Source organism: Pezoporus wallicus, unplaced genomic scaffold (assembly GCF_028554395.1).
Source record: "Pezoporus wallicus isolate ANWC-B61680 ecotype Strahan unplaced genomic scaffold, APGP_CSIRO_Pwel_v1 contig_3858, whole genome shotgun sequence".
NCBI lineage: Eukaryota > Metazoa > Chordata > Aves > Psittaciformes > Psittacidae > Pezoporus > Pezoporus wallicus.
Window position 1 is genome coordinate 395113 of NW_026638754.1, and position 26204 is coordinate 421316.

At 38.6% G+C, this 26204-nt stretch overlaps 1 protein-coding gene across 3 annotated transcripts in view; it reads left to right on the plus strand.

The window, feature by feature from the left end:
• FOXP2 (forkhead box P2) overlaps nucleotides 1-26204 on the plus strand; it is a 417586-nt gene that overhangs the window by 43784 nt on the left and 347598 nt on the right. For all 3 annotated transcript variants that reach the window (XM_057412171.1, XM_057412163.1, XM_057412167.1), the window contains exon 2: nucleotides 21828-21974. The gene's annotated coding sequence lies outside the window, so the exon portion shown is untranslated. The remainder of the gene's footprint in view (nucleotides 1-21827; nucleotides 21975-26204) is intronic.

Below are 26204 nucleotides of genomic sequence, written 5' to 3' on the forward strand. Positions count from 1 at the left end.
CAGTTTCAGCCCAGGGTGTCCTTTGATAGTTAACAGTGCAGCCACTTCTAGTAGCATCTCTCTGTGTGTCAGCATCAGCACCAAAGAGAAAAGAAAGAAAGTGTGTGTAGCCCCTGATGAATACTGCTCTCCCTTGTGAAAACAGAATGGCAGCAATAAAGAGAGCATGTTGCAGAATCTCAGTCCTCCCATTACCATCCCTCTCCCTTTTCTGTATAGGATTGTGCATTTACATCAAGCCTGAATTAAAAAGGGGCTACTGTTCTTCTTGACTAAAAATAGCAATGACAGGCTTTTTCAGCCAAGTAACAGAATGATAACACGTAGCATGGATGGAGAAATCGGGCTTTCTGAATTCTTCAACAGGAAATAAATATTCTGTCTCTTAAGAGACATCATTCAGTAACAGCTATCTCTGGACCTCATGACTTCTTATTCTCAAGTCACTTTGTCCTCTACTACCTTCTGTTCAACTGCTGAGTTTCATCTGGTCTTGAAAGATGGTATTTGCTGGCTCTTGCACTTATTTTTCATTGCCACTGTTTTTAGCTCATTTGTTTCTTGTGTCAGCATAGGACCATTGCCAGCATTGCTCTGAATATTCTCAAGGAACAAAACACCCTTGGTTTGCTTAGATGTCATTTATTCTTCTTGAAGACACGGTCTTTAAGGTTAGGTATAACCTTGGTACTGATGTTATAACAGCAAATTGGTCTTCTGCCAGTCATCTTCTGTTTGAAATGTAACATTGATTTGTGTTTGGGTGTTATACATTCTGTTTGCTCAATTGTAAACTCTATGCCGTTTCATATAGGAGGCTAATACTGAAGATAAATTGATGAAATGTTGCTGTTGAGCATTGAAATATGAGAGTTTTAAATAGGTGGGCATAGATGATTCCAATTGTTAGCCTGATCACATAGCATATAGTTAAAATATTATATGCTTACTAGAGTATATCATTGCTCTGTTTCATTAAACATGATTTATTCTTCTTTCCAGTGGAGAAGATCTGAGCCCAGGTTTTTAAGAGGCCTGTTAAATTATCTTAAAGAAGTAAAACTCATTAACAAATCACAGTAGCTACAGAATGTGGTTAGTCTGAAGTCTAAGCAAACCCACGTATATCTTGCTGGATACGTTGGTGACTACAAGAATAATTTCTAGGTAATGTAAAATCTGCATTTACAAAGACAAAGAATGGTAGTCAGCTGTAGGATCCCAGAGAATAAACTTGCTGTCTAAAGTTGTCTGCCTTCCCGTCTAGTAACTGATCTTTTGTCTTCCTTTTGGTTCCTGTGCCTGATATTTTGAGGTGTAGCTGTCTCTCAGTCATTAGCTCCCTGCAAGAGGTGAATGGACTGTACCTGGTACTCTTGTCCCTGGGTACACTTACTGCTGCCTCCACACTCTGTAGTCATGATTAAGTGTGTCCATTCCACTCTCATTCAGCTTGCCCTCAAAGCTGAATATGCTCAATATTAAAATAAAAACAGATTTATCCAGAGGGACTTAACTTCACGCTTTAGGTAGAAACACTATGTTGTGAATGAGAGAAAACTGAGTTATAGTTTAAACAGAGCAGCTGAGTGTTTCTCCACTTGTTTTGTCTCTTCTGCTTAAAATTTCTGAAGCTGTGTTTCAGGTAGGAGTTCCATGCTTGCAGCACATTATTTTGCTGCTGTTGCCGTCCCATCCGCAGAGCTGGGGGTTTGTGAAGGTAACCAGCTCTGGGAAGTTCATGCTTGCTTTTATCCTGTGCCTGCCTTAGTACTGGAATTTGAATGGACACCAGTGGAGAAGAGAGGAGGAGAGTGGGATGAGATAGGCCTCCTCCTCTTACTTTTGCACCTCTCCTGTGCTTTTATGTTGGCATAAAGGCCTTAAACATCCATTCACAAAGAATTCCTAGTTGTTATGATGCTCTTGAGACTGACAGAATGATGTAACATTGTTAAAACAGTATAGAATACAAGCCAAAGCCTGTTAAAATTCTTAACTGTGCAGCCGTGGTCTTTGATTTGATGTCAGCCTTCTGTAGACATCCTACATCGTAAACTTGGATGTGTTAGTTAGTCCTGAGGATGACCCCTATAGCTTGGTGTGGACATGCACAGTCTGTCTTTCTCTCCAGCTTATGCTTGGCTTTCTGTGTTGCTCTTTATACCTTGTGACAAATGAGTTTCTTTTTATATAAAAAAGCACCACAGTTTTTCATCTCTGTCTGGGTCCCAGTTATTTAAAGAATGTTACATGTGTCCCTTTCAGAAACAGAATGGGACAGTAAGATGAATTCAGTCATTTCAAACAGTGTTCTCACATGCTTTTAGAAACTCATGTAAAATTCAGAGGCATCAGAATGTATGACGTTTTCGTTATTTTTTGGTACTTTTAAAAACCTTGTTTGTAGGTTGAAGACTTCAGATACGTATTTTTGAACTTTACTTCTCCCTGATACCAAGCACAGATTTTTAGGGTATTTTTTTTAGCATGAAGTTCTTTTACAATTACATGGGGTGTATGAAAGCCGGTATAAAAATATTTGTAGTAACATTTTGAGAACTGGCAACACCGCAGTGAATCAAAGTTGTACAAATTTCATTGGTCTAAACTAAAAAGTTGTAAGCTAGTAAAAAAAATAAATTCCTACAAGAGAAATAGCGTATTTTTAGATCTCGTTGGCATATAATAAAATCCCTTGTTTCTGTGCAGAGCTTCTTGACATACCTGTGAAATATTTTACATCAGAAGGCCTTTGACTGCTGGGCACTGTGGACAGCAAAAAGGAGAAATTCTAAGGATTTTTGAGAGAGTACTCCCTTGGCATTAAATATCATACCTTCCTTTTTCCCAGGTGTTCTTATGCTCTTGTCTCCTGCAGCTGGCTATAAACTCCAGTGCCTTAATGCCATCTCAGTTTTCTATTTTTGTTGTAAATCTCTTTGTTCAGTAGGAACCTGCAGTGTTTCTTCATTCTGTTAAACATAATGATAGAGAATATGAATGGAAGAGTGAAAGTGGCAAAGCTGTAGCTTGTACTATGTGAAAGCTGCCCTTCTTTCTGAAGGAGATACAAAAGGTGAGCCAACATTTGAACCCAGGACACACTGGAACTTGTGAAAATCGAATCATCAGAGGGCGGATCTGAGAGATACTTCCACAAATTTAAAATAAGGGAATGCAACGTTACATAAGAGAAACTGGAGATTGAGAAAAAGTAGGAAAATTGAGAATACTGATACAAAATAATTTGAACTGATTTTTTCAGTACACTCTGTGATCCTGTCTAACTTCAGCGTAGCCTAATTGCTGTGCATCAATTCCACTTATTTCTTAGACTTCGCTAAGTCATTTCAGCATATTAAGTTAATAAATATGCATTATTTTTTGTAGTGTTATTTATGGTGTTAGTTTTCTGTTGACTTGTGCTGTTCTCAAACAGTCCAGCCAGCCGGTAAGCGTGGAGGGGAGCAAGCTGGGAAGGAAGGTGGTCATGAAGGACTGTGCTCAGAAAGGAGAAGCAATAGGATTGCACCTGGAGTCACCCGCAGAGCTGTTGTGCTAAGGCCTACTGTGGAGCTGTCTTGCAGGTAGTTCTTGTAGTTCCAGAAATTCAGAGGGTAGACAGCTAAGACTGTCATGTGATAGGAGGGATCTTTGAGACTGTGGTGAGATGAAAGAAGAAACTTGGACTTTTTCCCGTGGACAAGATTATCATATAAGGCGTTAAGACTTTTCATGAATCACTATTGTCATCATATTGAAGTTTTAATTTGCCATTAATGCCTGAATTTGCATTAAAATGTACTTGTGCTCAGAACAGTATCTTCCATATAACTTTTCTGCATGTTGCGTATTGTAGAGAATCCACATCTTCCCAGTACCACAGGTAATACTATTAATAGTGAGCTAACTCAGCTGTCAAGGAGGGATTATAGATGCTTCTCTGGAAAAACTGTGGATATTTGATGTGGGTGAAAAAAATGGCCTGTGCTTTGCTGTGAGTGGGGAGAATCAAAATGGACTGAATAAACCAGTCAGGAAACTTATGCATCAGCAGCTTGATGTGTGTGTAGATCTAGATCTGCAGCCTCCTGCAGATTCTTTGGCAGTATACAGTGTGTAATGTCCAAGTAGAATCTTGGGTTGCACTTGGCAGTGTCTACTTTTAGCTTGAGGATATATTATTCTTGAAAGCCACGTTTCCATGAAGGAGAGTTGTATTCAGGGTTTGAGTTGGGAGGTCTATAACAAGCTGTGTCTCCTGAAAACCTTTCAAAGATTAGTTTCAAGCTTTGAAAGCTTGAAAAACTGCTTTTCTAGTTGTTGTTGATGACAAAATGCTTTGTTATTGTTAATTAGGAGTTAGGAGCCTGGAAACCTGTCAATGTCAGCAGTGAAACCTGTCTCTACTACTTTCATAATTCTGTGTTGCCCATCTATTATCCCCTGAGATCTTTGACCATTACAACTTCAAAGATAACCTTTTGGTAATGTCTGCCTGGGAGTCTTGCTTGCAGTTTATTAGCAGGACTAAATAGCTCTTAGTTCTCCAAATGTATGCCAAAATACCATCTCTCTGCTTAAGTTCCTGCTCTTTTACTCTCAGGAAGTATGAGACCTTTCTTCCAAGAACTCATTAAAATGATTTAAGAGTTCTCAGTGTTTGGGTTTGCAGTAGCCTTTGCACACACTAGTGACAAAGTAGTCTTATTTCTCCCCCCACCCACTTTTTCTGCAGTTTAACACAGGCTGTAAGTGAGCGTAACAGCTGAGTGCATGTAACTGTATGTAATTGTTTGGTAATCTAAGAGCAGTGAGTATAATGGGACACAGGGTTGATCAGTAAAATGCTCTTCTCCCCCCTTTATTGTTCTCTGCTTCCTCCCCACCTCTCCTAAGTACATAAACAAACAAATAACTTACAAAGCCAGCACTTACTTCCATTGTGTAAACTGGAAGGAAGTGATACACAAATGTAGATACTGTTTACTGTGAGACACATCAGGTAGCATTTTGACTGTAACCCTCAAATTATCCCCTGATCTGCACAGAGACCCTTAGGTAGTGTTGTGATTTACTGATACTTTATGTGTAGGCTTTTAGTAAATAAAGCTTTTTGTTGGGCATATGACAGCTGTTTCAATTAGAAGATGCTATGAAGGCGCCTGGATCTCTAGGGACCGTCATGTCTTACCTAGGGACCATCATGAGGATAGGAAGAAGTGTGGACCTGCGCATGTTTGGCAGGGATTGCAGTAGGTGTTGGATCTAGTGGATAGCCAATGTTCTGATGACATACACAGAACAATAGACCCAGCATTTTCTGAGAAGCAAGTCTGAGCTGGGACTTGGGAGGAAAAAAGCTCCTGTGCTTGGTAAAATAAAGAGGGAACATATGGGCAAACTAGAAATAGGTTCATTGTAAGTGATGAACTGGAGAGTCAGTTTTGGAGCCTCATTGTAGTTTCAACGCTTCTTATGATAGGCTGTTGCCATTTTTTTAAAAGAAAATATTTCCCCCTGGGCCTTTGCTCTTAGCCTGCCATTCCCTTCCCTCTTCTCACGTATGTAGGCTTGCAGCCTCTTTTGGACTGGATCTGGGGCTCAGCAAACCCCTCTGTGGGTCAAAATTAACTCAGCAAAACAGTGGAAGGCCAACCTAGCAAAAGCCTGAATATGCATTCTGCCATTTCTGTGAATTGATTTGGCTGACAGAGGTGTATGAGATCGCTGTAGACAGCATAAGGTAAGCAGTGAGTACCAGTGGGTGATGCAGGAAGGCAGGGAGAGAGGAGGTGGGGAGTGTTCCCTTTGTGGAAGTAGTGAGCTGTTAGACCTGCTTGCCCCATCTCAAGAACCAATCTTGTGAGCATTGGTAGGCCTCAAAAAAATCACCTGCATGATTGTGGGTGGTCACTGTATCTTTGAGGACCATGTCCCTGTAAAACAGCGGCAGAGTTGCCCAACTGGGAAATCTCTGAGTTGAAAAACCTACTAATAACTGAGTTTGAGGCATAAAACCCCACAGGTTGTGGTGGCTTGCTCAAAGCCAGCATGGAGTTCATGTGGATGCAGGGTGGAATGCATCTGAAGAAAGGAGCTTCTGTGTGATTTTACTTGAGTAGCTGGTTTTCGTATTTATCTTAAGTCTTCATGCTTGAAGCATTTAGTGTACACAGGGTTTTTTCTGAGAGCCAGCCACTTTATTAATTCCTTCCAAACCATATTTTTGCTGGCATGCACATCATGGCAAGTCATCAGTGTTTCCGACTCGGCACTTCTCCCATATCCTGGTGATACACTGTATGATACTGCAACACCTACTTTCTTGCATGCAGTATAATTGAACCGTGTCCCTTCTCTATATGCTAAAATTGCATGCTTGTTTTGAGTTGATGCTTCTTTTTCAGACGTCTACATATGATGCACATCACCGTGCTAAATTGTCAAAAGATTTGCTAAGTGTTTTCAGCATTTCCTTAAATATTCTTCATAAGCTACCAAAAGAAAAATCTGTGCTTTCTGTGTTTAGGAGGGAATTGTTTCTATCTGATACAAACAAGTCACACACATGCATTTATTTTTATTTTTAAATTTCAAGATATTTTTCTAAAAAAGAACAGCAGGAGTCTTGTTTTTTTAAAAGAGAATTAGATTGATCAAAATGTTTACTTCTGGCTCTGCTTTTTGTAGTCTTCTTACTATTTTGCGACAAAATAGCAAAGTAAGTACATTCTGAAATAGGTACAAGACTGCAATTTTGATATGAGGAGATCAAATGGCTTCAAAGCTCACTTTCTTTTTCTCCTCGTAGCAGTGATAGCATTGAATTGTTAAATTGTTATTTGAGAGTGAAGTTCCACTGAATAGTGTTGTGTTACAATAAGAGTAAGATAAAATAGTGAACGGTCTGCAGTTGGAGAAGATCTTGTTTAAAACTGGTTTATTGCTTTAAAATCAGATCCCCAAATTGTAGAACCTTGGTAACAACCTCTGTTTTTTAAATAAAGCTTCATGGAAGAGCAGATGTTAAGATCTGCTCACCTTCAAATACCATGCTTATCATGCAAAGGAAACCTGTGTTGTGAGGCATTATAAAGTACATTGGGATAATGTGTAATGTTTTCAGTGAGCTAAAAATCTGCTTGGAAAACTCTTGTGTAATATTAAGGATGGGGTATTGCTTTTGAAACTTTCAATAGGTATCAGAAGTTCAGAATTTGCTATTGCAAAGAAACATATCCGCACTTTGAAGCTTGTTCCTGGTAGGTGCCACGCTGTTGTAAATTTAACTGACCCTAGGAGTATTGGTCTTTGAGAGCATATAAGAATAGGATTTATGGTTCTGAGTTAATAAAATATGCTGATGCCACTGTAAGCCCTATTTAGATAGACAGCAGTAATCTCTGTTGAGCAGTATGAAACCGTCTGTCTCTAAGTAGTGGAAACCTAATAGTTCACAGCAAGGTTGTACCACATCCAGAGATGAGAAAAATGTGTCTGAAGTCAGAGGAGTTTTAGCTGCATGGTTTTATTTTCTTGTGTAATTGCATTCTTTTTCCTGTGCTAATATTATACATCATGTCAAGTAAACAAGATACCCAAAGTGCATAAAGGAAAAGGTGCTTTTCAAAGTTCATACTATACCTTGCTTTTGCTAGTTTTGGCACAAAGAACAAGATTCTTCTGAATTTACGAGGTGAATCTGAAGTACGTGGAATTGGTGTTAAAGGTGGAGTATGCTGCGTGTTCATAAAAAAATCCCCATTCAGTTCAGTAATGAGATACATGAAGGAGGCTAAGTTAATGTATTGCCACATAGTGTGTTTTGCACAGTAAAAATACTGTTTCCAAGTTTTTATCTTTCATGGAAGGAGCTGATAGAATTACATGTTTGGAAAGATAATTTTGAATTTGTAATTTTTCTATTGTGTTTGAAATATTTGACATTTAAATACGTGGTTGTATTTACATATGTTGCATTTTCATTACAGCTAATCCTCTTGAAACTTGGTTGGCAGATGCCTTAAGCAGTTCTGTAAAATTGGGACAGATACAGTATTCCGCAACCTTGGAATCTAATTGCAAATAAAGAACATTTTATAATTGTATTTTTCCACTTTTTAAGATTACCACTTTTAAAACTTAAAAGAGAATTGCTGTAGCTAAACAAAAGGAAATAGACTTTAGTAAGGAGATTAATACCTGAAAATTCACCAGTTGCCACCCTATTTTAACATAAAATATTAATAATCAAGATTTAATATGCTGTAAACATAAAGATTACATCTCCATGCTACTTAATATATTAAGTAAACAGGTCCTTGTGAAAAATCATTCCATGTGCATTATGAGGCACACATATTTTTACAAAAGGCACGAGTTTTCAGTATTAAATCTGAATGATTGCTTTATAATTTGAAAAAAAAAGGTAGAATAGGAAATCATTTGACAAGTAGTATGTTTTTATAGTCCACTAATACATGGTGTCTCTATGTGCTGGGACTTTGTTGCTTTTTGTTTTGGGGCTTTCAAAACCAAATATCCTCAGCCCTTCTTCACCACCATTTCCTAGCTTTTGATTTCTTAAAATGTTGAGAATTATAGCTAAATATAGCCAAACATGTTATGTTCTCTATGTGAACTAACTTAGTAAGTTCCCGTAAGTTCATGGTATTCAACATTAATAGCCCCTGAATTTAACAGTCTGACATATGAGAAACAGAAGTCTATATAGCACTGTAGAGGAGATAGCCATTGTGAAACTCGAGCTACAATCTGACTTGAAGATTTTTTCTGTTAAAGTTGAATTTTTTTCAAACTCAAATTGCATTATGCGTAGAAAGTATCCAACAATTCCTTCTCTCTTCCAAATAAAATTGTCCTCGTGGTCTGCTTGCTTTTGTGATGCTTCCTAGCAGTGTCTGGATTCATCCTTTCAATCTTTGGCTGCTTCACTGATGCTCCTTAACCAGGACAGCACCGGCTCTGCCTGGCTCCCCCTTCAGGGGAGAGCCACAAGCTCTGCTGGGAGCTCTGCATGAGGTAGTGATGGATTACATCCTATTTGGATGTTTGAAGTTAGGCATGATTAATCTGATTTTAGTATTGCCTAGCAGTGAGTAAAGGTGGTCCAAACCTAACTTCTTTCACTAGGTATTTCCAATTTACTGCTTGGCTCTGGGTCTGCTCCTTGTTAATCTCTTCTGTCTCTGCTTTTGCATCTTCATTCAATCTATGTAGTTACCCTGAGATACCTGTTTTCCAACACAGGGGTGTAAAAGGTCCTCCAAGTAGCTCACATGATAGGTTTTCAATACATATATTCATACAAACCTTTCACACCTTTTTTTTTCTGGTAAGTTGCTGCTTGGTGGCAGCAGTTAAGGTGGAAGGGTGCAATGGCTGGACTGAGCTGGCTCTGTTTTCCTTAAAAAGCTTGTCTCCCTTTTGAAAAGCACAGAACACACTGAGTGTTTATGCCTGTAAGTGTATTTACTAGATTTTTCTGTGCATGTTTCTCATGCATTGGCAGTTGGTTTTGGCCACTTCGTGGTCCTGAGTCTCGTGCTCTTCATGGTGTGAAGCAGGGAGGATTTCCCTGTAGAGTTGTGATGGTTTAAAGTTGGGCTTGATGAACGTACTTGTTAGTGCTTGCAAGCCAGACCTGGAAGCACAAAATCTGATGCCAAAATACGGAACTCATTTAAATACAGGCAAGATAAAGAGCAGTAGGTCAACGGAGGTATAAATGAGCCCTCAGCTGCTTCAGTGGGCATGTCTCCCGAGCTGTGCTGGGCTTTAGGGAGATGGCACAATCCACCCTCACCAAGTGCCAACAAATTGCGTAAGGTTTATTTCTACCTTATTCCCATCCCTGTCACTTTTGGGCATCACCTTGGCAGTGTTGTGCAGGGATCTGGTTTCCAGCTTTTGCCATGCAGGAGAGTGGCGATATCCTTCCTCCCAGCCCATGGTCTTGCCTGGGGCAGCTGGGTAGGATGGGCATCCCCCCATGTGAGGCAGCCCTGCCTGCCCGGGATGCGGCACCCGTGGGAGCGCAGGGCAACAGATAACAAGCAGGCAATTAAATAGCTTAGTAAAAGAAGGCACTGAGTTAATGCCCTGTGCTGCTCCTCTGCGATTCTCATAAACTCATACGTAGGATCCAGTGAATCGGGAAGTAGGATGAAGGTTATCGCAATTTTGACGCAAACACTTAAATGGCTAATCTGTTTCTAAATGGTTGTGTTTTTAATCTCAAGCCTCTTTACATGGCTGAGCTGCTTTTTTTTTTCCCTAACTTGATTTTGTTTTTAGAGGAAATATTTCTGATCAGATTGCTTAAGCTCTGAGCTGTCAATGTAAATACGTTCTGTCAAGTATATAATACACGTTTTAAAATTTGTCTAAATATTTATGCTCTTGAGGGGATCACTGTAGCTCTCAACAGACAGTTACAACCTAGTGAGTAAATAAATTGTATTTCTTTTTTTTCCAAGTCTGCATTGTTTTTGCAAGAAATGGTGACTGTTTGAAAGATTACTTGAATCTCATAAAATTCTGCAAGATAGTTTTGTTATTCACTTGAGAACGAAGTACCTCCTGTCTTTCAGCAGTGCCTGCAAATATATTTGGGTGTATATATATTTATATGTTTAAAACAAAATGCTTCTCTTTCTTCTAAAAACTGAGGGACAAAACACAAAGTGAAGGAATTCACATGTGCCACCACATTTAAAACTATCATTAGAAATGTTGTGAAGCACATTTTATGTTACTTTAAATTTACTTCCGGTATGTGCTCCATGGATTGTTTTTTTCTTATTTTAGTAATTTTCTTGCCTGGATTACTTCGATGAGATCTCTGGTGCTCTAAATCTTAAAAAGCCCTAATATATATATATTTAAAAAGTGAGATGAAATTCAGTGGAGTGATTTTCATTCATTTTCAGTTCATGAGCTGTATTTTTCCATATTCGTAAGGAAAATTATGAATGCTGCAGTTTATTATGTAGTTAGTTTATAATCAAGAAGAGTTATAAGAGCTGTGACTGATACCAGACACAAGATTGCTGTAATTTTAAACACCTCAGAAACTGTTCACCAGCAAAAAAAGATCTCACAGTTTAAATATGTTTTGAATGCTAGTTTATATAAGTCATGATAAATTGTATTATCCTTCCTTTTTACTTTGTACAATAATAAAGATTATTCAGAGAATGTAAATCTGTGATTTTAACATCTTTTGACAAGCACATTAGACTGTAGAAAGAGCATCCAAGTTGGGGCTCGGGGCATATGGTGCTACCTTCTGCTAGCATAGCTCCAGACCAAGTCACTGTGTGTTCACCAAGGGGTCATATTCAGACTCTCAGGTTCCTTCCTCTGGTCCAGGGGAAAAAAACAGTTCCGCTTCAGATGGAAAAATCAGAACAAAACCCACAAACCTCACTTCCCTGGGATACCTTCATTGTGCAGAGAACACAGAGATGCTCTGAAATGTTTTGCTGTCAATCGGGATTTTTTGTCAAGGCACTTAAGACAGGTTTCAGAGAAGTTAAGCTAAACAAAAATTGTATTGGTTAATAATCCACAGGCTAAACAATGCTGTACCACTGTAAATCCTCAAACTAGCCTACATAAATATTTATAGCTATTTTTTAAGTCTGAAAAGAGATATAATGCTTTTTTAAAAGAATAGATGCTTATATCATGATGAGAAATTGTTGAAGCAGTTCAGACTTATGTGTGTTCAAACTATTATTCAAATGCTTGTTTTGTGCGTAAGTAGCAACTCCCGCAGACTTACTTTTCACGTTTTCCCAGATTGACTTCTTTTATTTAGGTTTAAAGACTGGTATTTATAATAGATAATGTAAGTGTTGTGTATCTAGGGAATTCAACATATGGATGGGGATACGGAAGGCATTAGTTATATGAGATTTGTTGACCAGCTTTTAATTCAGATTGTCATTTTTAACACACGGCGGTGCAGATGGTAAAGTTTTGACTGCCCGTCAGAGCCCAAATACCTTAGGGACAGCTGTTGCTGATAAATCTTTTTTATATGCTTTAGGTCAAGAGTAGTCAAACCTGTTACAGCACCTGCTTCTGCATATGCAAATCTGTTGTTTTGTCATTTCATTAAACAAGGAAAGGTAGTGGTCTCCCGTGGCCGTAAGTAAGCCTGGAATATAGCCCGTATGAAAGGAATCTAGCAAAGACAACTGCGGTTTCTGCAGTATAGCCATGGGATGCTGCTTCTGTTTGGGGGCTTTGTTTCTGGAAGACTGCCTGTAATTTGGAAGGAGGGTAGAAAGACAAGTAGATGTTTGGAGGCGAGAAGAAAAGGGAAGGTGTTTGCTGTCATTGACTGTAGGGCAGTTGTGAAGTTTGACATGCCCAGAAGCCAGCGGGTGCCATGTGGAGCTCCCCTACGCTGCATACCTCTGTTTTCATCATCTGGTAAGCCTGCAGCATGATTTCCGGGCACTGGAGCATACAAAATGTCTACTTCGGTTTGGAGCTGATTGATCCACGGTATGGAACATGCTTGTGGGATCTTCTCTTGCTATAGAAGAACATAAATGATTGAAGTGCTTTCTTAAGAAAGAAAAGTATCATTTGTTTATGGAATTTGGTGCCTAGCAAAAAAAATTCCTGTCAAATGCCAGCATGCTGCGAGAACTGACGGTTTACTGCACAAGATTACGTGTGGGTTGTGGAAACTTTCAAGCTGTTTACATTTGTGTAATCTATCAGATATACAGAGAGAGTTTAAATCATGAGGAGAAAACTTCTTCATTTACTGCACTTTGCGAGTAGGGCTGTGGCATGTAATAGAAATGGCGCTTAAGAGTTGTTTTTTTAAGCAAACTGACAGGAGATTTTATTCTGCACTGCCATAGATTGCTGTGGGGGAGAAAGGGAAATAGTAAAATTGATGAACAAATGTTGCATGCTGTCATTTTAGATTACGTTGTTTTGCCATGAAGTTGTTGCTAATTTTTTTTAAAGACACTGTAAAATCCTGCTGTTGCACAAAGTACCATTGTAGCACTGTGTTAGTTATTTAATTCCAAGGGTAGTTTGTCAACAGTAGCTTAATGAAGCCACGAGCAGAAATGCTTTTTGAACATTTTGTGGAGGAAAAAGAATACTGCCCTAACCTTTCAACCTTGTAAGCTGAGTTTTCCCATTCTGACACTAGGCATTATTTTTGCAAAGGTTGGGAGTTTAACTCTTCAAGGAACCAGATATCATTTTTATTAGGATACTAATTCTGGTAGGTGCTAATCTCATCAAGATTTGCAGACATTTTCCTTCATAGGCCGTTCTGATTTGTAGCTTTTTCTTTTCACAGCAGTATTAAATACCAAACCTTCTCTGATATGGAAGTTCATTAGAGATATGTCTTTGATGGCAGCCCTTTCAGGGCTTCAGTTTCAAATACCTTGATGTAAAGCTTAAGAAGCCATTGTGTTGTAAGCCCTCCTTGATGTGTCTTATTTAGATCTGCATAGTAAATCAAGGAAAGTAAATAACAAGGCAGCAGATGGAAGCATGGAGATAAGGCCAGTGAACAATTGTATTTGTATTTTGTTATGATGTTGACAGGAGCTAAAATTCACTAATCTAGTTCAACTGATCTGCATTTCAAAGAAATCTCATTTAGCAGCAACTTGAAGGTTTGGAGGATAAAGTTCTTTCATTGCAGCTTTTATTGCATTCTTTGCTAATTTATCTGGTCAAGATTTAGCCTTGCTTACTTAAAGCAGCAAGCATGTTACAAGGAGTCTTAAATACTACGAAAGCATTAATTTCTAGACTGTGAACTGAAGGTAATTACATATCCAGCAGTGAATAGGCTACGTTTAGGAAATACTGTTGTCCAAATGGAATTGCAAGAGAAATGCAGATAAGGTGTTTCCCCCTGTTTTCTCTAAGTGGTTGGTTCTTTTTTTTTTTTTTTTTTTTTTTTTTTTTTTTTTTGTTCTTTTACTGTTTTTTTATTATGGAGAAAATGAATACTTTAGCAAATCTAAATTACTAAATATGAAAAATAGGATTTCTTGAACTGTGAGTTCAGATATTCCATACTTTGCAGCTCTGTTTACAAAGTGATAGCTCGTATTAAGGTTTCATTTAATGATTGCCCTCCTCTGTCTATTAAGCTATTAAAAGGTGGACAATAGTTTAGTAGAACGATGGACCACAGTTGTTTTATGTGCACTCTGAATGTTGTAGACAATGCATGTGTGCGTTGTGTACTTTGTACTTGCTAAAGTACAGCTATGTTATTTGGAAGAAATGTGATAGATACATCATAAAAATAAGATATGATTGAAATTAAGAGTGATATGAAATAGAATTTAGGGTCTCTTTTTGGAACTTAAATAGAGTTGTTTAATCTTAAGGCCAAAACCCAGCCTCTTACTTGGATTTAGTTTTCACTTTGTAATATAAATACTAACAATGGCCTAGTGAAAGAATTGATCACAAGTGTGTGCATACCTATGTACAAATATAACAATAATATGGCAAAGCATGCCAGGCTGGTGTATGTCCACTGTAATAATGGGGCCCAGTTCTAAGACATGTAAATCAAAACCAGCAGCTGTTGCATTTTCATGCTATAGTACTTACTGCTCTGCTGCAGCCTGTCCTAGTCATAGAGCTCACATCTGTGCCCCGAGGACTGCACCGCCATCTCATATGAAGTGTGGGGTTTCGCACTTGTTTGTAGTGAGTCTTTTTAGGCTGGAGATGAGTGGAGGGGGAGGCAGCTGGGGACAATGGCACTTGGTAGGCTGCAGTGATACCCGATAGGTTTTGACTGCCAGAGTCCATAGCTAATCAGATCATGGGGTGATAAATGCTTCTTTAGTAGCAGTAGTGGCTTAAGCATCTTTTGGTTCCTTTCCCTCATTGCCATACCTCTGAAGATGCTCATACATTGGTTTGCGGGTCTGCAAGGTAGAAATGTAATCTAGATGACTTCCATGGCACGGCTGATCATGTAGCTCCATGCACAGGTGCCCTGGCACAGTTCAGTTGCCAGTGCTGGGAAGGAGGATGTGCCTCTGCCACTGGATGAAGGGTTCATCAGTCTGCACCCCAGGACGCACAGGGTGAGCTTCTCAGCAGTGTGAGCCAAGCCACCTCACAGTTGTATGTCCCACCTTTATCCAGGCCACATATCCCCACTCCTCTTGCTGTGGCAGGGATGTCCCCATTTTGGTCAAAAGTTGGTAACTTGTTTTGCAGGACTGTTTTCAAATAATTGGACTCCCTGATCTGTCTCACTTTGCAGTTGCACAAATTTTCAAGTAAGCACAAGGAAGGAGCCAAAGTCTGCAGCTGAAGAGGAAGGTGAGGGAAGTTAGGGCTGCTTCAGCCCCAGTTTGGAGCACCTTATGTTGTTGTGCTGCTGTATCCTTTCTGGAAATCCTTGCTTTTACCTGCTCTAGGCCACTATGCTCTGCATGTGTGAAATGAAGTAGACAAGACAAGTAACAATTACTCAGAAAGGTAACTTGCACTGGTTTGTGAAATAAGCATGTACCAGTCAGTGTAACAATGACAATAAAATAAATCAGGCTCCCCTAGAAAACTCCACAGTGTATCTGAACATATAATTACATCCCAATTTGCCAAAGCTCAGAAGGGAAATACTGGATTTGAAGATGTCCCAAGGATGTCATCCCATTTACAGCACACAAGAGCAGGCAAATAGGCCCACATGAGCAAATCCATTCAGGCACAGTGGTGTTCACATCTTTAGATTAGGTCTTCCTTCTTTTGTGTAACAATTTAAATCATCCCTCAAATAAACATATGCTTCTACTGTTAGTCCTGTTACAGTCTCCAGAGTTTTATCAATCACAGACTGTTTTACAAACCTCATGCCCTTGTGCTTTTGGCTTTAGCATCGCTGACCTCGCTCCATCCCATCTAAGCCCTTCTGTGCCCAGGCATTGCCTAAGGTGACAAGGAGGCATCTTGGCTGTCACTGAATGCTTGCCTCTTGTGCTCCTGTCCCTGCTGGCTCCATTCACGTGTTGTGTTTCTTGCAGGGCTGGAAGAGGGGAGCGTGTTTTCAGCAAAACTGAGAGTGGGAGAAAAAATAAAAGAGTGAAAGGAGAGATAGGGGAAAAAAAAGGCAAATGGAGTTTTACAGTATTTGTCACATCTCTCCCTCTACAAAACCTTCTGCATCCCCCAGTCTAGGAGTTCACCCCCTAGCCTCCTGCAGCACTGTAGCAGTACTGTGTGTTTGTGTGATCTTCTGTCAGGTAATTGGGATCAAAACCATTTAGAAATGAAGTGGATTAAAAACCAAAACTTGAATTCCTGCTGTTGTTGTGTCAGTGATGGTGTTGATTTCAGAGCCCTGCAAGCCTTAATTGTCTGTGGTGCTGCATGTCTGGAATCACACCGAAGCGCTCAGTATTCGTCTCTTCAGATCGTGCTATATGCCTGTGTTGAATGGTGGCCTAGCATTAGAAAGAGAAGGGCAGATAGAGCTGGAAGGAATATCAGATAAAGGAGGTGGCACTCTTCCCAGTGGGGATGGCTGGAGAAAAATAGACGTATTTGCCACAAGAAGTACTATGCAAGTTTACTGATATGTTTAACCTTCCCAAGCTTAGATGTTACTTTAACAACTGTTCACCGGTTATTTCATCTGGTTGCCCTGAATCCAGCATTGTATCTTTGTTGGCAGATTGCCTGATGGAGCTAGGTAGCCTGTGTCTTCTGTCATCTCTCTTGTATATAGCATTTACTTTAGGATGGTAGACAGCTAACCATGCAAGCAATTGCTTAGACACAGGTCTTACCTTTGTTTTCATGCCAGTCCATCCTCCTACAATTCAGTTTAAGGTTGTATTTCTGTTCAATATATTTTGAATAAATATTGAATAAATCTGCAAGAGAAACAAGCAGTGTTTCTCTAACTTTTAATGTTGATCCAAATCCAGAAGATTTGAAGAGTTCAGTAAGCAACTGGTGAGGGGACTAGATTTTAAAATATTACAAATTTTAGTGGGTGTTTTCAGGTCCTGCAGGAGATTTATGTCAAAGAATAGGCATTATTGTTTATCTTAATGGGACCAATCTTAAGATTATTGTTTATCTTAATGGGACCAATGCATTGGCTCTTGTACTAGAAAGGCCATTTTACCTGTAGATGCATAATTTGTCCTTTCTCTTTTTATTATGTAAGAGAAAGGAAGTAGTACCAACTCTGATGTTTTCTGAAGTATTGTTTCTTTAATAATAGCACAATAAACTTCCTTAAGTTGCAGACCAACCAAACAGCTTCTTTCAGTTGAACAGCGCAACATTTAGGGTATTTTGAAGTGCAATACCTTTACTTCTTGAATTATTTACATTGTAACTCATATGTTGTTTACGCATTATCTTTTTTCCAAATTAGAGATCGGCTGGGGAGGACATTTGCACAGATATATTTGTGTCTTTTGTGGCAGTATTTTAATACATCTTTCTTAACAGAGGTTTCAGCGTTCACTAGCAAAGCAGTGATTGGTTTTGTGAGTTTTATGTTTTTGTGAGATAAGGTTTCTTGGTAAAGGCTTTTAGATAAACAGTGTACTAAAGACACATGATTGTAATACTACATTAGGCTATACAATTACATACGAGAGCAAATGCTACTCAATCTCAAACCAAAACTCCAATCCAGTCCTTCATTGTTTATACAGTATAATTTCAGGCCAGATCCTGCTCTAGTCTTTTGCTTAGTTTCATGCAATAGGCTACAGATATTCAAAGTAAAATTAACAGGATTCTTAAAATGGAATTTTATGGCATATTCAGTCAGGGACCTGAGCCATTGGATTTTTTGTAAATAAGATACATAATCCTAAAATAATTGAGAAACTTGCTTGTATAGTCCTCGAACACTGTAACACATTTTTATGTAACACCCTCTAAAAATATGTGGCAGTCATGAGAGAAAGTATCTTATCAATACCTGTTTGGGATGACTTTGTAATGCAGCTGTGGCTTTATGAATTGCCAAAAAAGTCACATAACAATAATGCTAATAAGAGCACATTTCTATATATGGCTTTTACTTTGTGTCTTAGGTAACTTATGGAAATGATGTGAGCCTGCACACAGGCATAGCTTTTAATACCCCGAATTGATACAAGTGTACTCTGGAATATGTTTATGTCTTTAATCTCATTGGTTACTTGTATCATTATGCTGTTCCAGAAATAAAAAACATAAGCTAAGAAATTCTTCATGTAAAAATTTCTTCCTGTATCTTTGATATGTACTATGATATAAGTAGATTTCCACGAGGGGTATAATTGAATTAGGGAATGTATGGAATAAATTTTTAAAGTAGGCATGAATGCTCATTTAACCTTCATATGGGATTATATAACAAGTGGTTGGAAAAGCATTCTTAGTTTACACAATTTTTTGGGTAACTCTCGATTCCCAGCACTTGCAACTGAAGTAATTGCATATCAGCTTTTGCCCCTTTCTGTGCTCTTGTGTGAGAGAGCCAAATCGTGTAACTTGAAGCCATGTATGGAAAGAGCGAGAATCACAGCTTCTATTTGGCAACCAGTAGGTTGTCAGACAGTAGTTGTCTTCTAATATCTGTTCTCATGGCATTCTTTCTTACCACTGAAATACTGGCAATGATAATTCTGTGTTGTTGTTATTACTGCTATCAGATAGTTTTTAGAGGGTTTATCCTTCTTTAGCGTTTCATCTGCTATGGTATACCTGGAATCCACTTCTCTAAAGCTTGCAGTTTTGCAAGGAGCTTGTCATTGCTCATGCATCAATTCTGAGACATTCGGTTCTTGTTTGCTACAGCTTGCACTTATTTATAGTTAGTATCACAGTGACGTGGAGGATGTCAAACAGAACTTGGATTCCTTTTGAGCTGGATGGATTATATTCTTACCCTTAAGATTTTACATTCTAAACAGAAAGTTGGACAAATGGTAGAAGGGAGAGGCGGCCTAAAATTTTGCTATAGGCCAGTAGTGCATGGGTCTTTGATCATTAGCATGCTGTACAGTGAATTTTCTTTCATCCTCAGTGTAGCCATTTGAGCTGCAGAAGCAAGCAGAACAGCAAACATCGTAGCAGCCTCTTCTTTTGCAGAGCATAGAAGTGATGAGGGGGAATAGACAGAACAGTAAACACATTTTGATCCAATATATCAAGCTGACCAAAAAAAGTATCAGTAATTCAGATTCCTCACTTTAGGGTCTAAAAAGATAGATAATAAATAGGTCTGTGTGTAGATGGAGTGGAAAATCTCTGATTTTTGGGTGGAACGTTAGGGTATTAATTTGTGCATCTTGCAAAAGGGACTTTGGTTGCATACTGATGTCTGAACAAAGTTATTTTTGTCCTGTTATGTTTTTGTGCTAGTACAGACTGCTTCTTCATATAGTGTGCCAATGCATAAGTCTCCATATAGGGATACTCAGTTTACAGACATAAAGATCTGTATCTAGCAAGACAGCAGAAAGGACTGCTTATATTCCTTTGGTACACCTGGTGGGTATGGATAGAATTAATTAACATAGTTTTTGCTCAAAAGAGACATGGCAGTCCATGACAGCAAAAAGTGTTTGTTCCTGATGACAGTCATTCACTTTCTGCTGGTTCAGAAGGCTTCCCTGGAGGAATTTTAATTGATCTGCACTTACCCAAAATAAATCAGAAACACTGCTGTATCCTAGAGATTAAAGTAAAAGAGAAGATATTGGAACACAAAGTATATGATTTTTAAGGTTTGCTTTGAGATGAAACTTGGGACATGGAGATGCTGACCTGCATTTGTATGTGTGGTACTGAGTGGGAACACATGGATGAAGTTACAGACTCAAACACATGAGACCAGCGAACAACTTGAGAAGCAGAACCTTGCTTTGTAGCCCTCTGCCCTGGCTGCTTTGGGACTGTGGACTGGGGAGAGGAAGGCTACTGCTGCTGTACAGTAAGACTTTGCTGCCTCATTTGATGTTTCCTTTTTTTTTTTCCATGGTGATGCTATTTTTAAAAAGTCAATCACGTTTATTAAGCATGTAGTAAAATACAGAGAACCATGAGAATTTTCATTGCAGTTGAAAAGGATCTAGCCTGTACTTCCAATGCAAGTCAGACCAGACTGCCTGTGTACCAAATGCAGTAATTGCGGTTCTTGTGTAGTGAATATATCAGTGTAAAATGGATCTTAGAATCTGTTGAATTAGCACTAGCATAAATGAATATACAAGGAGATACGATTGTCATCCTGGTTCAGACCGGTGGTTCACATAGGCCATCTTTTGTCTCTGGTGAAGTCTCTCTTCCAAGGATACATTCGCTCTCTTTTTTGACTCATGAAAACTCCTTGCATCAGAAGCATCCTTGGGAGGAAGTCTACAGGTCTGTTACCCGTTTTGTGGAGAACAGATTCCTGCTTTTTCTTTGGAACTTGAGTTTTACTAGGCAGTTCCCTGAGTTAAAGGGACAGGGAAAAGATGATGTCTGTGCAACCTCTCCATCTTCTTCAGGCTTTTGTAGTCTCCTGTCTTCTATACAGCCCTTCCTTAAGCTGCCTCACAGTTGTGGCGTGCCTCATATGGAAACCATTCTAAACCTTTGATTATGTACAATTTTCTTCTCTGAACCTTCGCTAATTAGTTCTGTTGGGTTGAGTGTTCTGTGCTGGACACCAAAGTAGAGCAGGCTTTTAAAGACGGTGATTAATACAGTGGCAGATGATGTGTTACGCTTTGTTCCTTATTCCTTTCCCAGTAATTTTTGACATTGTTTATAGTTTTTACTCTGACTGGTGAGTTTTCGTGGACCTATCCATCATAAACGCCAGGTCTGACTTTCTGAGCAATAAGATGTAGTGCAAGAGAGGGCTGTTCTGTTTAAGAGAAGGTTCAGATTAGAGTATTTATCAATAATGGGGAGCCAAGATGGTTTTCAGTAAATCTGTGTTCATCAAATTGTGATTGCCTGCTTGAGCCCTTCCAAAAGTATTCAAAATTCCTTGGTGGTGAAAAATAGACAATCAGTAATAGCAAATTGTCTCGTTTGTCTAGCGGTATGATTCTCGCTTAGGGAGCGAGAGGTCCCGGGTTCAAATCCTGGATGAGCCCAAACCTTTTGGGGCTGCTCAACCTGGAGAAGAGAAGGCTGCGTGGAGACCTCATAGCAGCCTTCCAGTATCTGAAGGCAGCCTATAGGGATGCTGGGGAGGGACTCTTCATTAGAGACTGTAGTGATAGGATAAGGGTAGCGGGTTAAAACTTAAACAGGAGAAGTTTAGATTGGATGTAAGGAAGAAGTTCTTTACTGTTAGGGTGGTGAGGCACTGCGGGTTGCCCAGGGAAGTTGTGAATGCTCCATCCCTGGCAGTGTTCAAGGCCAGGTTGGACGAGGCCTTGGGTGACATGGTTTAGTGTGAGGTGTCCCTACCCATGGCAGGGTGGTTGGAACTTGATGATCTTAAGGTCCTTTCCAACCCTAACTGTTCTATGATTCTATAATTTGTACCCTTCCAGGTTTTAAAATAATACAGTCTTGTTGCTGGGAATCTCAGGAGTGGAGCAGGTGACTATTTTAGGAGTAGTGACTACTTTACATGTTTCAAACAAAAAAGGTAAGAAACATATAAAATGTGTGGGATTTCTTCCAGGGTACATAGTACATGTGTGTAAAAATGGCCCCCAAAGTGTGTTTCAAAGAGGTCATTGTAATACCTTGCTATAAAACACAATATGGATGCTTGCACTTACTGTGTTCCTTTCTCTTCTTATCCCTAGATAATTTTGAGTGAAAGTTAAGGACCTTTTGTCCTTATCTGCTGTAGAGGTGATAGACTCTTCTGGAAGGAGAACCAGTTTGAGCAAAAAGGAAAAGACGGTCCCTTCCAACAGCACAGCAAGGTGACTGAGTGACTCCAAAGAAATGTAAGTGATTTATAACCTAACTGTGGCTGTGGCTGTTTCTGCTGTGGATTTATATGCTCTTCATATGCTCTGTGGGAGGAGTACAGGACCATGTCATTGAAACATATTGCTTATAGATGTAAAATACGGTTTAGGAATAAATTTGTGGAGCATACAGAAAATACGTACTCCTCCTGTTTTTGTGTGATGGTAAGCTATGCTACTTTTCTTTTTCCCTCCCCAGGTGGCAATTGTTAATGGGAATGAAGTGCTCTAAGAGTCACATACATGTTTTTCAACCATTTTCTATTCATCTAGATCTGAGTTAATTTAGATACATAGAAACTAAGCAGCTAAGTCTCAGTTAGTCATCCTAGATTCCATTTGCCATCGGGACAGAAGCAGACATCTCTAGAAGCCAGTCCAACTTGTCCTAAAAGACAAGGGAATTCAGTATGTGCGCTGAGTAGCTTCTGTCTCTCCACTGACCACTTAGTTCAGCCTAAGTATTCATTTTAACCTGGCACATCCGTGTAAGAAGCAGTGCCAGTTTCTTTTCCCCTCCCTGTATTGTCATTCTCCCTCAGCATGTGTAGCTGTTCATAAATTTGCAGAATGGTTCTGGCTGAAAATAACTAATTATTTCTGCAGTTTCGTTTTCAGCTGGGTTTATCCCAGCCTTCTCCCATATGGCTGTCCAAGGGCTGTGACTGGTACAAAGGGTGATAGTGGTGGGAATTAGCAGCCAAAAGTGTGGAGGAGTGCATGATAGCTTCTTTTGGCAGCTGTGCTAGTTTGTACAGCTTAAAGTGCTTGGTAAGCTATAGTCTCAGACCTTGTAGATATTTTTAGTGCTTTGCCATTTTTAAGGGTGGAAAAACTTGTGTGAAGCACCCTAGCTTATTATCTAATGGGGAGCTACTGTTTTGTTGTACATTTCACACTGTGGTCGTGCAGGGTCTTTTATATCCATTGCAAATTAAAAGTCAGATCTCCAAAACCAGGAAATGGTCACAAATGGCTAGCAGGTAAGCAGGCGTCCTATAGTAATTTGTAGTGTAGGCATGATGCTGTATAATTCATATATACATACATGATTTCTGAATCTTAAAAACGCTAGCTTGATTTTGTATAGCACCAAGCATCATGTGTGGGTTGGGTGATGTCATATGATTAGTGGTTGGACTAATTTAAGCACAAAATTCTTGCCTCTCCTGAACAGCAAAATACTGAATAGCATTTCATTTTCACATTAAATACCTGATGGGAGGGTGTAAAGACAGAGACAGAATTTTTTCATTGGTGCCCAGTGACATGATGAGAGGCAATGGCTACAAATTGAATACAGAAAGCTTCATTTAAACATAATACATAAAACATTCTTACCTTGAGGATGGTCAGACACTGGAGCAAATTGCCCAGACAGGCTGTAGAGTCTCCATCCATAGAGAGACATGTTCACAGACATGGTGACAAGCAGCCTGCTGCATCTGACCCTGCTGGAGCAGGGGTTTAGACTAGATGATCTCCTGAGGTCCCTTCTAATCTCAGCTATTCTGTGATTCTGGGAATATTTATGGGTAAATAAAATCAGACAAGATTCTGCTATTTTATTTAGTGATTTTTCTGTATTTTTATTTTTCCAATTTTGATGTATTTAGCTGTTCAGTTTAGGCTTTTACTTAAGTTTTGGCTAAAGATGAGAGATGGCAGAAGTTGTGAGCTTTCTAAAATGTGTTAAATTATATTTAAAGACTTGTGAATATAACTACAAAAATCACATTGAAGTCTGTGAAAATATATTTTAGCTATGAATTAGCACCATAATTCACGTGATGTGGACAGTCATATGATGGGAATTTTAGATGTTTAAAATGAGCATCTTTTTCACTTGATCCATGGAAAAGAAGGTATATTTTTAGTACAATTTTGTGTTTGCAGGGAAAAAAAAAAAAGACAAAACTAAGGACAAAGCCTTGGAAGAGAGATCTATTAATCCACAATAGAAATGGATGTCTTCCTATAGTCTTGTCAGAGGTCAATGAGACCTTTAAAGAGGTCTAACAATTCCATTATGAACTCTGCTTTGAGGTACCTGCAAATGGCCATTCTGGGATAATCTGTAATTCAAGTGGATGCCAATGTAAACATGTAAAAACTGGGCAAATGTACAATGATACTTCACAATTAAGTCTTCTATCTTCTACAAATGTGTGATTCAGGGGCTTTTCCTTGTCTTTTGGAACACTTAGGGAAAAGCATCTCTCTCTTTAAAAGTTGGTTGTCTTGAATTTTGACTTCGGTTAGTTTGGCAGACATTTTCTGTCCATGGTTTTTGCTATGGGCAGAATGTCTTTGCAAAAGCTTCTGTGAGATGGGTGTATCATTTCTGAAAATGGAAAAAAAAAAAAGATCTGAAAAAAGCTCTAGGATCTCTCTGCTTTGCTTTGAGCAAGGACTTCAAATTTGAAGGTGAAGCTTTAATGGGTTATAAGATGTGCTTTTTGCCATGCTGCTGAACGTCTGTCCTTATTGCACTGAATTATAAGCTTTTGAAAATTGCTGCTTACTCATAATCAGAAGAGGCATATTACTTTGTCAGCATATTCTGAAAATATTCTCTCTGTATTCTTAATCTCCTAAAAAATGATTGAGCCCATCCTGGCTTGGAGATTAAACACTGCATGACATTTCAAATGTACTGATCCCCTGTTATTGTCACAAAAGGGTCTTGTTTTTTGAATTTTTCCGGGACAGCGTATTCTGATTTTTATGCTTGTTGAGAATTCTGTTTTTTTGCATCTTACGCTTACTTTTCCCATGTACTCTTTCAGAAGGATGTCAAGAGTGGGATTAATTTCCTCTCATGTTAGCCATCTAAAAAGATCGGTGTAGTAAATCTGAGCTGGTCACTGTAGACTTCTGTAGTCAATGAAGAGAGATGGAGGCTTCCAGGGGAGAATTCCCATAGCCTCTTTTTTTTGTCTGTCTTAAAATGAGATGATTCATCCTTTGGAGATGCCTGTTTCTTGTCACTGACAAGAAAAGAAGCTTAAGGTGACCATCACAAATTTAGACATCTAACTTTTCTTTTAAATGTTAAGGCAGATAAATTCCATCTAGTGACATAATGTGAGGCAAGAATGTTACTGCTGACATTGACAAAAACGTCCTGTTCTCACATGAGTAAACAAAATTCATCTTTGTATTATTTCTTTGTGGTTATGATGATACATATGAGCTTATTAAAAGGACATTTTCCATGTTGCTTAGACTCTGTACGTAACCATTAAAAAATGCTCTTCAAATGCCATTTTAATATTAACTATGAAGTATTAATAGATTTCAAGTTTTTCATCTTATATTTTGTCTCTAGGTTGAAAAATGCAAATATTTTAACTCTGTTATTATTTAATGTCTAAGAAGATAGTAGAAGGTATATTTATTACAGCTTGCAATAGAAAACTGAAAAAATCGAGTGCTAATATAACACGAAAATGCTTTTTCAGCTAATTTTTATAATAGATTTAAATTTCGTTTTTTAAAGCAGGCATCTTGGTGACTTTCCAATTTGAAAAAGATTGCTCTACTATCAACTAATATTGATAATGTGCTCTATTGAACGAGATGATTGTGATGAAATGCTGTTTTCCATTTGTAATGAAGCACTGTAGATTTCTTTAGTAATTTAAACTGTATTTGAGTAATGGCAACTACATGACCTACCATAAGCTGATAACGTACTACCTTCCTCAGTTCCAGGGTTCATGGATAGGGGGTGTATGTGGGGAGCACTTTATATCCATGGAATAGTTGAACACATATAAAAGGCATTAGAAGGAATGTATGTTGTTTCTGTTTGCTTTTTAGTTAAAATATAGGTATGTAAGAAAGAAATTATAGTGTAACTTATTATTAGATGTCTTTTTGAGGCTAATCACCATGTATTTGACTTATTCCCTTGCACTGATAAACTTACCTAAACTTACTTCATCTGTGTTTTAACATCACTGTGATGAAAGTACGGACAACAGTAGAACATGCTTCAAAGATAGTCTCATTATTATACTTGTCCTGTTGTAGGAGAAACAGGACTGATTGACCTCATTGGGGTATATAAATGTTTTCTTTCACTTTAAATTTTGTTTTTAATATCTGCAATGTATCTTTCATTTTGTTTCACTCTTTTCATTGTTATTTAAAATGTGATACATTTTGTCGAGTATTGCATAGTAGCAGAGCACATATATA